Source organism: Mesoplodon densirostris, chromosome 17 (genome assembly GCF_025265405.1).
Source record: "Mesoplodon densirostris isolate mMesDen1 chromosome 17, mMesDen1 primary haplotype, whole genome shotgun sequence".
In the NCBI taxonomy this organism is placed as follows: Eukaryota; Metazoa; Chordata; class Mammalia; order Artiodactyla; family Ziphiidae; genus Mesoplodon; species Mesoplodon densirostris.
This window is the reverse complement of record NC_082677.1, coordinates 65738978-65754164: the sequence shown is the minus strand read 5'-3', so window position 1 is coordinate 65754164 and position 15187 is coordinate 65738978. Positions and strand designations below refer to the sequence as shown.

The following is a 15187-nucleotide window of genomic DNA, read 5'->3' as shown; positions in this document are numbered from 1 at the left end:
AAACAGACTCACAGACTTAGAGAATGAACTTATGGTGACCAGGGGGAAGGGTGGGGGGCAGAGATAGATTGGGAGTTTGGGATTGACATGGACACACTACTATATATAAAATAGATAACCAACAAGGACCTACTGTATAGCACAGGGAACTCTACTCAATATTCTCTAATAACTTAAATGAGAAAAGAATTTGAAAAACAATAGATACATGTATATGTATAACTGGATCACTTTGCTGTACACCTGAAGCTAACACAACATTGTTAATCAACTATACTCCAATATAAAAAAAATTAAAAAAAAAGCGCACACACAAATAACACATATCATACTTTATTATGATTACTTTTATTTTGGTAAACTATATGTAACATAAAATTTACTTAAAGTGTGCAGTGCACTGGCATTAAGTACATTCACATTGTTGGGCAACCGTCATCACTATTCATCACCAGACGTTTTCATCATCCTGAACTGAAACTCTGAACCCATTAAAAAATAACTCTCATTACCCTCCAGCCTCAGGTAAGCCCTATCCTACTTTCTGTAGCCCATACTTTATTTAAATTTCCTCAGTTTTTATCTAATGATATTTTTCTGCTCTAGAATTACATCTAGGGTATCACATTGTATTTATTTGTCATGTCTCTTTAGGTGCCTCTTCGTTGTGATGTTTCCTTAGACTCCTCTTATTTTGGATAACTTTGACAGTTTGAAAGAGTACTGGTATTTTGGAGGATGCCTCTTTACTGGAATTTGTTTCATATTTTTCTCATGAGTCTACTGGGGTGTGGGGATCCTGGGAAGAAGACCACAGAGATAAAGCACCATCTTCATCACATCACATCAAGGTTACCTACTAATTAACAATTTATGACTATTGATGTTGACCTTGATCATCTGGCTGAAGGAGTGTTGGTCAGGTTTTTCTATTGTAAAGTTACTCTTTTTTCCCCCTCCTTTTCCATACTGTACTTTTTGGGAGGAAGTTAAGGAACAGGGAGTTATAGAATTAGTTTTTAAATTACTGCAGGACACACTTTATGTGGCATCTGTCCAGCTCACACGATTTCCCATTCCCGGGGGAAATTCCCTCCCCCAAATCCATCAGGGTGGCCCTCCACACGCCCCATCCCTTAAACACCTTCTCTCTTAAGCAGCCAGATTTATTCTATGAAATCCTGTCTCTTGGCCACAGATGTTTAGAGAGAGTTGAGTCAACAAAGTCCCTTCCCCAGGTGCTTGGAATTTTAGGGCAGGCCAGGCTCTCTGCATGCCCAAGCCCAATACATAGCTACTAAGTTAATGATTATTTAATTACACCTTTCACTTGACTATTAATTATGCAAATAGTGTAGCTCAGATGTTTCTGACATTGGTGATTGCCTACTTAGCATCCATTCCTCCCTCCATCCTTTACCACACAAACCCAATTTTATTTCTAAGACTATTTCTCCCATGCAACCCATGTGCCCCAGGAATGGAGCCCCACCCCCAGCTCCAGGGGTGAGCTTAATTGCTCCAAGAGTAATGCCATCTGTCTTGCTTGACTGTGATAGGTTCAGGAACAGGCATGTGACTCAATTAAAGACAATGAGATGTGTGGAAAATCTTCTAGGGCTTCCTGAGAGAGATCTTTCCTCTTTTCGGTTCCTCTTGAAGGGACCCTCTCTCCCTTCTGGATGTTGTCATATATAGACTGGAACCACTGCATACACTGCCAGACCAACCCCAAAAGCAGCTGGAACAGAGAGGAGGGCAACCTAGAGAATGTCAGTGCAATGGAGCAAGAATCATGCTGATGCCTACCCTTTCTCTAGACCAGTGCTACTCAAAATGTAGGGTGAACTGTTTGTTACATTCTGCGATGACATAAATAAAGAAGTTGAGAGTAAATGTTTAGAAACGTTTGTAGTGATTTGACATTGGCATGACAGCTCAGTGTGTGACCAGTGGATTTGTGTAGCTGACCAGTTCGAATGTGTCCAACAAAGAGAAGAGTTGCAAGTAGTGCCATCTGTGTACAAGTCTTATGCATTAGGACCATGTAGCAATCTGTCCTGGATTGAAAAAAAAAACAATACATCACCACCAAATGTCCTTCACCACTAATAGTTTGGGAGGCACTGCTCTAGACTTAGTAATTACATGAGTCAATTAATTCCCTATTTTTTAAGACAATGCGGATTCCGTTTTCTCCAATTAACACCAAAGCATCTGAACTGATACAGTGAGTGAATCAAGTAAAAAACTAAGAGACCACATAGACATATTGGACATTTTTTGTAGGGTATACATGTTAAATTAGACTGTGTGTGTGTGTGTGTGTGTGTGTGTGTGTGTGTGTGTGTGTGTTTTCACCTTGCTCTGATTCTGGGTAACCATTTCTTAATGTTCCTGATTGCAAAAATTTCAAGAAGAGAATAACTTCTCTTTGGTACCTTTGCCAGCTGTTAGCATTTCCCAGCCTTAGTTCTTTGACTTGAATGTGATACCATAATAAAACACATGGGAGAGATTCTAGAAGAACAGAAATTCCATTTGTATCTCTAGGGGGAATAAGAGGAGAGAGGGTTGACTTCATGCCATTCTCTGTTTTTACCTTTGTATTTCAAAACATTTCTAATATTGGGAGAATACCAATGTAATTTTTATAACCTTTTTTTTTTTTTTTTGGTCACAGCCTTTAAGGAGTTATCAGAATTACAAGTTATAAAAATATTATTTATAAGTTACCAAAAATAGGCCTTTTCCTTTTTTCCCCTAGTGAATGAAGAAAAGGGTTATAATGATCATTGTGTACATATAAATAGAATAAGTGCATTTGTTAAAAGATGCAAAACTTATTTTTGTTTTTGTTTTTTTTTGGTGATTTTTCTTTTTTGGTATTATTTTGATCCTAACAGAATGTTTTTAGAGAATTTTTGTTTACCATCCCAAAGATGATCTTTAAGCTAGTGATATGAAGAAAATTGCTGTATGAAATTAAAAAATTCAAGTATTCTTGCAACAGAGATGAAATGAGCACATCTTTTTAGCCTGGATGGAATGAAGCCATGTGACAATTGATTTATAGTGTGCACTGACATAGCCATTAAGAGCTCTGGAAGCACTACTTGTGTTGAAGGATGAGGCAGATGGGGTGTTCTAGAGAACAACTAGAGGGTTTATTTTGGCCTCAAAGCTGGTTACTATTATAAGAGATAGCAAACTGGGCAATAGCTGCAGCAGAAGGGCCTCAACAGATGAGCCTGATATATTATTTTAAGAACTTTCTTCCAAAGCCAAATCATAACACCTCATTGCTTTATATGAAGTAGAAAACACATTTTCTTATTGGATTTGCTTTCCTTGAAAATGGTAAAAGTAAATTCATAAACTTAGATCATATTGTATATAAAAATGGTGGAGCTCTTGTTTCAATGATAGGATGAAACAGTACATCATCATCATGTACCTTGTTGGTACAGCCATCTCTCTGCATAAGTGGCATTCCTTAACTGATCCTCTGGTTCATTTTTTAAATTCAGTTGTATGGAAGAGCCAGCAATACTCACCAAATATTCCATGGACTCCCCTAATTCTCAGTCTCCCTTTTAATTGACTTGGGGCCAGGTGTCTAGATTAGGCCAATGGGCCATGAGCAAAAGGGACTTTTGTCACTTCTGGTCCAAGGCAATTAAAAATAAGTCTAGGTTTCCATAATCTTCTTCCCTTTGGTGGTGACCATTCTGACATAGAGGAGTCACAGAGGGAGGCAGCCTCCATCACTGAGTCACCAAGTCAAGGAGAGCAGCTGCTTCAGACATTTTATAAATCGGAAAGAAACTTTTGCTTTGAGAAGCCACTGAAATTTTGACATCTATTTGTTACTATAGCTCAGGCTAGTGTGATGCTGATTCTCATAAGTCTTACAACCATGATAGAATTGGAAACTACTAACCCATTCACCACTTGTAGTGTTGAGATAATCCCAGAGGCAGGGAGATTGATATCTGATGTAGATGTGGGCACATGGTGGCGTTCCTGGGGGCCCTATTTAGGCATTGCTCATTTGCTGCCATACTCTTACTGGGTGAGCAGAACTGTCCTAGGAGCTTTGATGATATAAACAACAACATCAACAACCAAATGATCTTAGTCCTAAGTCCGTTCAGCCCAAAGATGAGTAACATACACTTCCTCCCTTCAATAAACTAACAGTCTGGTGGGAGAGGTTTAGGACAGGTACCAAGTAACTAAAATACAAGGTGGAGCAACAAAGAACATTTTCTAGACTTGGGGAGATTATAAATTGTAGATTATAACTTAGAGAAGACACATCACTCACAGTAACTCAATTAAAAAAACAACATGCGTGAGTTTGTGTTCTAGGGTATAGTAGCACTATGGGAATTTGGCGAGTGAAGATACTGTTATGAGGTTGAGGTTTTTTTGAAGGCTAATTTGTATTTTTAGGTGCAGAAAAGTTAACATTGTGCTTTTATCCCAGTTTGGTGGCAAGATCTTTAGCCTTTGCCTTTCCATCTTGGCAATGAGAGCCACAGATTTTTTTTGGACCTGTGATATTGCCTCACAGTGATGGTGGATCTCTGCGTATCTGTCATTATAACTGGTCCTAATAGCTTCCACCGGCTTAGCTAGAGCTCCTCTGTCTTCCGAGTTAACCTGTGCGAAGGGTCTTTCTGAAGATGAGACATCTCAGCCTGGCCCTTCCCTTGAGAATGAACTCGGGAACTCCCATTTCACGGCCCAAGGCAGGCAGGAGGCCAGCGAGCTCAGTGGGGTCCACAAGTGTGCCATTGCCACCTTCTGAGCCTTCTTGTTCTCCACAAGGTAGAGACAACGTTAACACCTGCTCAAAGGACAGGCGGTCTCAGTGGGGACTTTCCCTTTTGTGGGTAGCTTTCTTCTAGCTGGGACAACAGCTTCTACTTTTGTTTTGTCTCTGGGCTGAGCTCGTGGGCCAGCTTAAGCAGTTGAATAGCCATTTGGACCCCTCCCACCCCAAGGCCTGGGTGAACTGTTTCACAAAAGGGAGGCCCTTTCAGACACTCACGGAGGAGAGCCTTTGCCACTGACAAAGCAGATGGTACAAACAGTTACGTGCTGCATTTTGCAGGCCTACCCGGAAATGATAATTGGCTTGTGATTTAAACACTTTAAAACATTTTGCTAGCATTTAAGGTTTTGGTCAACATACTATATATACATGTTTCAAGTCAACAGGTCCCGTGTCAGGCCTTTTGCCACCGAGTCACATGATGGTTTACCTTTGTACAGGGGTTTTCCAGATTATTCTTAGAGAAATAAATCTGACCACTCAAGGGCAGTTTAAATCTGTACTTCTGGATTTCAACATTTGTAATATGACCACAATATTGAATGTTTCCACCATAGTAGATTTTTTTCTTAATTGAAAGGAACAGATCAAATCAATTTTTATCACTTTTCTTTTTGCTGAGAAAAAATGAATTTTTCATATGCTATAAAGACAGCACCAGCCCTTTTTGTCCCCTTTGAATAAAGGTATGATGTTAGCTATACTATGGAATTTATCCTCAGGATTCTGTAAGTAATTGTACTAAGAGACTGGTCTTTTGTCTCTGTTTTAGCTCTGTTGCTCTCTCTTACCCAACATCTTATTAATCTACTAATGAAGAGACAGAAAAGAATAAAAATTGGGGCACTAGACTATATCTATATATATATCAATAGATTATATAAATATATCTGTATATAATATACCTATCTATCTATATTTATATATACATAGATTATATAAATACAAATCTATCTACATATTATATATATATATACATACATATATATAAATAAACCTAGGCCTGATATGCTTTTCATAAGAACTATTGTTATATGATTGTTTTAAGTGTCCATTATATATCCTCTGAACCAAATTCTCTAGTTTTTATTATATTTTCTCCTAGAAAGATAAATGAGGTACTCCATAGTGGAATAAAAAACAGATTTGGCTTTTGGGAGTTGGGAAAGTTCTGGTAAAATGCCAAGTGCTGAGCTGCAGGTTTTCAAAATTGTTTATTTTCAAACCTACAGATGTAGAAAAATATCACATAAAGCCTCATGTCATTGCTTCTGACAGGGAAATAGGTCAGCTTCCCAGGTGGTGTGTAAGGAAAAAAACCACGGAAATAGGTAATGTGTAAATCTTGTTTTCAGCTCAGACTCTTTTTGCTGTGTAAGAGGCTGTGTGGGGTTGAAAATCATCACTACCATTCCTTGATTATTGTCTCTTAATCTGGTGGTCTGACTTTTATGGTTGTGGTCATAGTTATTAGAAAGGTCTGATTTTTTAAACTTTGGAAATTCCAAATTAATTCAGTACTGATATATTCATGGTAACCTATAAAATCAACTCTTGTTCCCAAGGGGCACAGCCCTAGATCCCTTTTAACAGCAAATCAGTGTGGAATTCTAAATGCCATTATTCCGACTTCAGTTCATATGGTGAATGAACTGAATGCCCATAATGTGGGAAGCAGCAGTGGTGCGCGCACTGAGGGCGGGATGGAGATTTCTAGACCTGAAGGATGCCAGGTAGAAAAGTGTGGGAGGAAGGCCGGGGAGCATGAGCCTCCCAGAGATAGGGGAGAAGCTCCCAGGGTTGTCTTTTCCCAAATGGGGAAGACACATTTAATTAGCAGAACTGGTGGTAGCTGTGTTCTTTATCTTGTAGACAGATGATGTGATGTAAGGTGGATTTGCTACAGAGATGGGGAGTGACACTGTTTTGGAACCATTTTAGGTCATAACAAGTAGTAATGGGGGAAGTCACTGCAGTCAGGGGGTGCCCCAACCATCAGATATCTGGAAGGGAAGGAGGTCAGGAAGGTGGTGGGGTGGATTCAGATGGAGATTCTGGGATCCAAGAACATGTGGGGTTGACCCTGAAAAGATAAGTCCTCAGTACACAGGGAAAGGATTTCTGCAGATAAGCCTCTTGCCCCACCTACAAAGCTACCTAAAGTGCCCTGATAAGCTACAATATGGAGTTTGATGTGTCTCTTTGGAACTCCATTCAACATGAATTTTACTCCAGGAGAGGCAAAGCTTGAGTCTAGTATATCAGTGACTTAAACTAAATTGTCAGAAACTTCTCAGAATTTATGTTTCAGAATACAGTATATACTCAAAAGATAGAAGTTAAAAAAGGGGAAATGTTTGCAACAAAAAGAATCTTGTTAACTATAAAGGAATCTACCAACACATCTAAGTCCACGTCACATATTCTAAATATTCCCCCAAACATCCAAAAGTTTTTGAGTGCTAGCAGGATTTTGTTCACAAATTCTTATTGCTCAAATGAGGCACAGAAAATTCTCATCCTTTTTACAAGTGTACAAACTACAGCTCAGAAGCAGCTGGAGAAGAAAAGATTGTCCAATGTCATAAAGTGAAAACAAAAAAAAAGATCAAAAATAGGTTTAACTGCATCATGCTTTACATAATATTTTTTAAATGGCCAACTGTTTTTGTTTTAGAAATGTATTCCCACTGAGTACATCAGGTAATTCTCCAAACTCAAGAAACTTCAAGGGAAAAGAGAGAGGAGAGAAAGTCAAGCAGATTTTATCTTAAATTTTTGTCTGATTTCAATTTATTAAAAACTTAATGCTTCTAATATTAATAATTTTTTGTTTTTTTAAAATTGAGGTGAAACCTATATAACACCAAAGTATACAAATCTTCAATGAATTTTATATACCTGTGTAACCACCACTTAGATTAAGTTTAGAATATTTCCAGCATACCAGAAGGCTTTCTTATTCTCTCTTCCAATCAATACCCCCAGGACCCCCCCAAAACCACACCTCTGACCTCTCTCTATCCCCATAGATTAGTGTTTTCTGTTTTTGAACTTCAAATAAATGGGATTCTGGCTTCTTTTGCTGAACATTATGTCTGTGAGATTCATCCTTGTTTTGTGTAGCAGTAATTTGTTCTTTTACATTGCTGTGTTGTACTCCATTGTATGAATACACTACATTTATTTATCCATTCTCCTGTAGATGGGCCCTCAGGTTGTTTCTGCCTTGAGGAACTATTTTGAATAATACTGCCATGAATGTTCTTATACTTGTCTTCTAGTAAAGATAGCCACTTATTTCTGTTGGAGTTATACCCAGGAATGAAAGTACCAAGTCATAGAGCATAACTCTATTTAGCCTGGTAGATACTGCCAAATGGCTTCCAAACTGGTGGAAGAATTTATCCTTCTATAGTAATGCATGAGAGTTCCAGTAGCTCCTCTTCAACACTTGGTTTTATCTGTCCTTTAATTTTGGTGTTGGGGTGGGTGTATCTCAGTGTAGTTTAAATTTGCATTTCCCCAATAACTAATGGTATTGAGCACCATAATAAATATTTACCAAAAAATCCACAATCTTACTACTCTACTTTTATTTTTCTGTGAGTCTTTTCAGTGCAGCCTATGTATGAAATTACACTCAGGGTAAATCTAGAATTGTGTTGTGTATTTTTACATTAAACATTTTAAAGTTCGTTATGGCCTTCATACTTATCTTTTAAAATGGCTTCTTAATATCCCACTGAGTTTGATGCAGTATAATTTACTTAGCTATTTCCCTCTTGTTGAGTATTATGTTACTTCCCATTTTCCTCTGGCTCATTGTTGTTCAGAAGGAGAAATGGAGATGTATCACCCCAGAAACTATCATGTGTGGAGGTGATGTGCCAGCTAGGTGTGCTAGGTGCTTTGATAAGGGTTTAGTTTTATTTCCAGTACAACCTTCAGAAGTAAGTGTTATCTCTATTTTACAGATGAGGAATCGGATGCCAGGCTATATTAGCTTGTTTCTTCGTGGAAGATAATTCCAGGCTCTGGATTTGGAAAAAAATTCAGTACAGAAATCAAAATGAACATAAGGTGATCTGACTCTGGGGTTCTACAGAGTTACATTTACCTGAGAGGGTTCATGGCCAGTGAAAGCTTGACACATTTTCTTTGGGATACTGTGGTCACCTAATAAATTATAAGGGCCACATTAATTGTCTTCCAATGGGAATGAGACCTCTGGGGTTCAAATCTCAGCTCCCACCCTTATTCACTGGGTAATCTTGGGTGAGTTATTCAATTTCTCTTCACCTCTGTCTTCTCATCTGTAAAACGGATATAACAGCCACCTCCAAGGGCTGCTGTGAAGATAAATGAACTAATACGTAGGAAACCCTTAGCATAGTGCCAGGCACATAGCACTCAGTGAGAATCAACTCAGATTCAATCATCCCCTAATTTTCCTATATCTTCCCAATATTATAAGGTTCATTATTTTTAGCTAGAAGTCACCTTAGAGATCATATAGCCTAGTGCTTTACAAACTTGCTCATTTCTTCTTCCTTTTTAAACAATGGACTCTTTTTTTCCTAGTACAAGGTACGTGGAACTCTAGCATCTAAGGCTGCTGCCACTGGCTGCCAGTGAGCACATGACCTTTCTGCGCTGAAGGCTCCTCTTTTATATTCCTCAAGGAATAGGGTGAAGGGAGAACGCATTCACAATCAGAGGTGTTACTACCTCATTATTATGCCAGATAAGTGGTGTTGTAAGCATGGATCTGGGCCCAAACCCATTCATTTTATCCATGAGGATACTGAGTTCTATGGCAGTTGCTAATGACAAAGAAACTTAAAAGTGGCAGAATTAGAACTTGAACTTAGAGTCAGTGGGCTTTTAGCTATGCTGGTTACATTTTACTGCCTCTCTAGCAAGAAGAAGGAAATGATGGGAAGAGCACTGGACTTGGAAACAGGAGACCTGGGTTTGGGTCTTGGTTTTGCCTCTAGTTTTATAATCATCAGGGCACTTGCTATCATATTTGTCCAGCCCACAGGCTTCCCCTTTCTCTACAGACGACCCTCTTCAAGTTTGTGCCAAACGGCTCCACCCTTTGACCATAGCTAATGGGCATTGTTTATTTTGAAGGAAAACTGGCCCTTTATTCCTCAAAGGTACACTCCTATGTAAAATGCAGGTGTAGGTCTAATTAGAATCAGCTGATGGAATCATGTTGCCCTTGATAAACTTGGCTAGAAATGAGATTCCTTCTGAATCTTGACACAAATCTATTTTTTAAAGAGTAATAATACCCTGGATGCCATAGGCTTAAATGTGGATTTGTAGTGTCACAATTAAATTCTGTTCTTTGTTGGCCCAAGGCTGGTCTTTCACCTCCTTCAAGAGTCAGTCTTTGGGATGTCCTTAGCATGCATGGGAATTCTTTTATGATCTGGCCCTATATGATTTTCCTGCCTTATCTTCCCCCACTGCCAAGTACGTACACACTGAAATACTTGTCATTCCCCAGATACTCCATACTCTTCTTGCTTTGCCTTTGAACGTGATGTACCTTTTCCCTAGAATGCCCTCTCCTGTTAGGCTAACAGCCATCTATTGTTCAAGACCAAGTTCCATGTGTCAGTTCTTCTGGATGGCCTCTCCTGGCCCAGCTGGCTGCCCTCCTCTGTGCACTCATAGATTACAACCTACTGGTGTTCTGTTGTGGTGGCTGGTTCTCTTGTATGGCTCCCCCACTAACTGTGAGCTCCTTGAGTGTAGAAATGTAAACTATTCATCTCAGTATTTCTATGACTTAGAAGAACCAATGGTATAACAAAAACAATTCATAAATATTTGCTGAATGAATAAAGAATGAATAATTCTTCCTGACAGGAGAAGACAAATACTGTAGAGACATTATTACATAGTGATGGTCAGTCCTGTTGTAACCTCTGTTAGAATTGAAACTGTGACCTTTAATAAGTGACTTGCTGAGATTCAGTAGTTTTAAAACAAGTTTCAGTAAGGTGCCTTTGAACTTGAATTTCTAGTTCTTTTGGAATTTAAAATCCCTTTACTCACTTTTGTTTCTGAAATAGTTATAAACCAGAGGCAATCTCAAATTCAATCTGGTTGGGTTATTATATAAACCTACTAATTACTTGTTTTCAGGCTTGTATTTGCACTTATAACAATCATATACATTATTAAGATTTGGAAAAGGGATTCCAGAACCCAATGATGCAAGATTGCTACCACCCTTATTAAAAAGAAAGAGTAGATTGAATAGATATTTGCTCTTTATTATTATTTAGAGAATGTTCCCATCTCAAGCTTCATTAAATAGAGAAAGCCATTAGAATTGTTAGGTTTTTAAGTTCCTTAGTCCTTTCAAACAATGGTTCTTATCAACAAAGTGGGTATAGAGGAAACATACCTCAACATAACAAAGGCCAATATATGACAAGCCACAGCTAATATCATATTCAATGATGAAAAGCTGAAATCTTTTCCTCTAAGATCAGAAACAAGGTGCCCACTCTTGCCACTTTTATTCAACATAGTACTGGAAGTCCTAGTCACAGCAATTAGGCAAGAAAAAGAAATAAAGGCATCCAAATGGGAAAGGAAGTAGAACTGTCACTGCTTGCAGATGACATGAAACTATATATAGAAAACTCTAAAGACCCCCCACAAAAAAACTGTTAGAACTAATAAATGAAGTCAGTAAAGTTGCAGGATACAAAATGAATATATCAATCTGTTGCATTTCTACACACTAGTAACAAATTATCAGAAAGAAAAATTAAGAAAATAATTCCATTTACAACCGCAACAAAAATAATAAATTACCTAGAGATTATCATACTAAGTGAGGTCAGAGAAAGACAAATATCATATGATATCACTCATATGTAGACTCTAATTTAAAAGATACAAGTGAACTTTATTTACAAAATGGAAACAGACTTACAGACATCAAAAAATGAATTTATGGTTACCAAAGGGGAAACATGGGGAGGGGGGACTAAATCAGGAGTTTAGGATTAACATACACACTACTATACATAAGATGGATAACCGGTAAGGACCTACTGTATAGCACAGGGAACTCTACTCAATATTCTGTGATAATCTATATGAGAAAAAAATCTGAAAAAGAATGAATATATGTATGTGTATAACTGAATCACTTTGCTGTACACCTGAAACTAACACAACATTGTAAATCAACTATACTCTGATAAAATTAAAAAAGAATTACCTAGGAAAAAATTTAACCAAGGAGGTGAAAGATCTGTACACTGAAAATTATAAGACACTGATGAAAGAAATTGAAGGAGACATGAATAAGTGGAAAGATATTCTGTATTCATGGATTGAAGAATATTGTTAAAATGTCCATACTACCCAAAATAATCTACAGATTCAATGCAATTCCTATTAAAATTCCAATGGCATTTTTCATAGAAATAGAACAAACACTCCTAAAATTTGTATGGAACCAAAAAAGACCCTGAATAGCCAAAGCAACGTTGAGAACAAAGCTGGAGGCATCATGTGTTTGTAGATAGAGAGGACAGATTGTTGCCAGAGGTGGGCGATGGGCAGTGGGTGAATGGGTGAAGATGGGTAAATGGTACAAACCTGCAGGTATAAAATAATTAAGGCATAGGGATGTACTTTACAGCATAGTGACTATAATCAAGCACACTGCATTATATATTTGAAAGTTGCTAAGAGAGTAGATCTTAAAATTTTTTATCACATGGAAAAAACTGTGTGACTATGTGTGGTGATGGTTGTCAACCAGACTTATTGTGGTGACCATTTCACCATATATACAAATATTGAGTCATTGTATTGTACACTTGAAATATTTCAGTTATATATCAAAAAATCATCTTAAATTTCAAAAATTAATACTTGTTTCTTTGCTTCTTTGTTTTTGACCAGAACCACATAGCATCACCAAAACTGTCTACTCAGGAAGAATTTATAATGAGTTTATATGATGAGATTTCATTGAGTTAACTACCTCCCCCAAATAGCATCCTTTTTTTTGAAAACCTTGACGTTCAGATAGCTGTTATTCCTTTGTTAATTTGTCTTCTAAGTGAAATGAAAAGTCCTGTCAGGTAAGATTTATTTTTATTGTGGCAGTGGTGGGGAAGTGAAGAAATTTTATCTATATTCTATTTTCTGTTATTCAGATATATCATTTTCCTATATTAACAAGGAATATAGGAAATACACTGTGCTTGTTTGAGGTTTCACAAAATATCCTCTAGTTTCTAATGTTGTGTTTGTGGTCTATGTTGATCGATCATATCACATGAAAGTCTGTCTTTGGGCCTCTCGCCTTCTGAGATGGCCTGTGCTCTGTCTGTGGAGTGTGTATCTTCCTGAATAAACCTTCTTGCTCTTTACTATGGTTCGCTCTTGAGTTCTTTCCTGGGCGAAGCCAAGAACCCACACTTGGTGGCCGTCCCAGGGACTCGCCTGAGACCTGGGACGTGACCATTCTCTCCAGCCCCACATTCTTTCCTGCAACATCTTTTCTGGTGCCCAACTTGGGACCTCAGAGGGCATCATCTTGATCTTTCTGTTGGGCTGTGGCTCCTCTCTGGAGCGTGGCTGTTACCTGTCCTGAGCCGTGTAGATTCAAGGAGTCCCTTAGGATCGGGCAGAGACCAGTTCTCTGGCCATGACGGAGCCCACCAAGACCAAGGCTCTTCTCCCCTTGATCCTTCTCATTCTCCTATCGCTCTGTCTCTGTGGACTTGAGACGATCCACCAAGACGACCACTGGACATCCAAATTCAGACCACGTGACAAGTGTGGACCCCTCGGGTGGGTGAATTTCCCCTCTGTGGCTCCTCGAGCCCAATTCCCCCTCCCTACTTGTTTTTGGTTCCAGTTCGGTTCCGGGATGTTGGAACGACGTCGGGGGGCCCACACTGGGGGACTCCTTGAGTCCTCCTCTAGATTTGCGGCCGGCCCTCCCCGAGTGCTCTCGGGCTTATGGCCTCATTGCGCCCCCAAGAGGATGTTGGGGGTGAGCACTTCCCTCGTGGAGGTCACAGGCGGACTTTATCAACAACCCCTGAGCGGAGGTAGCGGGCGAGCACCTTTCTCAGTGGGCTTACGAATCTCTGGCCTAGGAAGCGTCGTGGCTGTACACCTTCCTTTCTAGTCTGGGAAGCGTCGTGGCTGCACACCTTCCCTCCTTTCCTGGATTTCTCTTATATCCTCCTTCTCTCTTGACTTCTTGGACTGTCTATTGATCCTTGAGCTTCCTTCCTGGCTTTGCCACTAGGTTGTGTGTTGCCTTTTACGCCTGTGGAGAGGTAGGCCTCCTCAACATCACAAGGACCATATCCTGAGGGGAGCTTTTGCCTCGAATTATTATCACTGCTTTGTGGCCCTCCAGCCCTACCCTTCAGCTCTATTTGTTTCTCTTTCTTTTGTTTCAGTGATAAAGGTAATCCATTTAGTTGACTCAGGGCCTAGGTCTCCTCTCACCCTCTCTGAAGGATTTAGGCCCTGAAACTCTGGTTGCTTTTTCTCCCACTGGCTCTTGTTCCTTTCCCTGACTAATCCAAGGGGCCTACTCAGGCTCACTGATCAGGCAGATATCGAATGCTCACAAGGAACCCACTGTTGACACTGGGAGAAGGCCAGGACAAATAACTACCACCTCGCCAGGATCCATCAGACTCTTGTCAAGACATCCTAATAAAAAATGGGGGCAACTACAAGCACCCCAAAGGACTCCCCGCTAGGATGCATATTAGCTAACTGGGGAAAATTTAGAAAGGATGGTTTAAGGAAAAAATTAATTTTTATTTGCAGTACTGCATGGCCCCAATACAAAATAGGGGACCAAGAGATCTGGCCAAAAAAAAAAGGGGTCACTGAATTACAATACCATCTTGCAGCTGGACCTATTTTGTAAAAGGGAAGGTAAATGAGGGGAAGTCCCATACATCCAACTGTTCATGACCCTATTCCAAAATCCAGGTCTAAGGAACTCCTGCCAGGTGTGCTTGGCTCACATCCCTTCAAAGTGCCTTCTTCCCCCACAGGAGGCTGATGTTTTATTTATTTATTTATTTTTAAATTAATTAATTTATATTTTTGGCTGCGTTGGGTCTTCGTTGCTGCGTGCGGGCTTTCTCTAGTTGCAGTGAGCTGGGGCTACTCTTCGTTGTGGTGCGCAGCTTCTCATTGCTGTGGCTTCTCTTGTTGCAGAGCACAGGCTCTAGGTGCACGGGCTTCAGTCGTTGTGGTTCACAGGCTCCAGAGTGCAGGCTCAGTAGTTGTGGCGCACAGGCTTAGTTGCTCTGC

At 39.4% G+C, this 15187-nt stretch overlaps 1 pseudogene; it reads right to left on the bottom strand.

The window, feature by feature from the left end:
- Positions 1-4483: 4483 nt before the first annotated feature.
- Positions 4484-4991, bottom strand: LOC132477445 (large ribosomal subunit protein eL8-like; annotated as a pseudogene).
- Positions 4992-15187: the final 10196 nt, after the last annotated feature.